The sequence below is a fragment of the Microtus ochrogaster genome, unplaced genomic scaffold (genome assembly GCF_000317375.1).
Source record: "Microtus ochrogaster isolate Prairie Vole_2 unplaced genomic scaffold, MicOch1.0 UNK184, whole genome shotgun sequence".
Classification (NCBI taxonomy): domain Eukaryota; kingdom Metazoa; phylum Chordata; class Mammalia; order Rodentia; family Cricetidae; genus Microtus; species Microtus ochrogaster.
This window is the reverse complement of record NW_004949282.1, coordinates 83,834-84,511: the sequence shown is the minus strand read 5'-3', so window position 1 is coordinate 84,511 and position 678 is coordinate 83,834.

The following is a 678-nucleotide window of genomic DNA, read 5'->3' as shown; positions in this document are numbered from 1 at the left end:
AAAATACAGATCTTCCATGAATGAATGTTATTACCACAGGTAGGTTGGAAGGTAAGTTGACTATTCTCTCCAGATTCCAATGCTTTAACGAGGTAGAAGTAATTAACATTTTTTCACACAATGCATATTTAAAATTTTCATCCTTCTAAAGATTATTTTACAACCCAATTTCCAATATAATGATTCCACTGGAGGTGTTTCTTGTATCCTCATCTTGTTGAAAAGTCTGAGTGACCAATGTGCACATACTAAGTGATATGGCAACAGAGTTCCTTGTCATACTTTTTTGCTTTTTGCTAGTGGTTTTTGTAAACATTTCCTGCAGGACTGCTGAAGTGGAACTCTTTATTGCTGCCGAATATAGGAAACCTGGAATCTTTTATGTATGAGTTAGATTAGCATTAGTGGAGAAGTGAAGTTTGGTGTTGGTCCAGTGTTAAGAATTACATGTTTTAGGAATTTGGAAAAGAAAAAGGTAATTTCCTGTTCCAGGCCTAAGCCTTCTCTGGATAGTATTATAGTGATCTCAGATTTATATTATGAAATTTTGAAAAAAAAAAAGAAATTTTGGAGAACAAGGAGGCTATAGAATATAGGATTACTGAAACGAAGACAAACACAGCTCAGTGAACAACACAGTGTAAGGTGAAAACCAAGGAATCTACAGCCTGTTCCCTA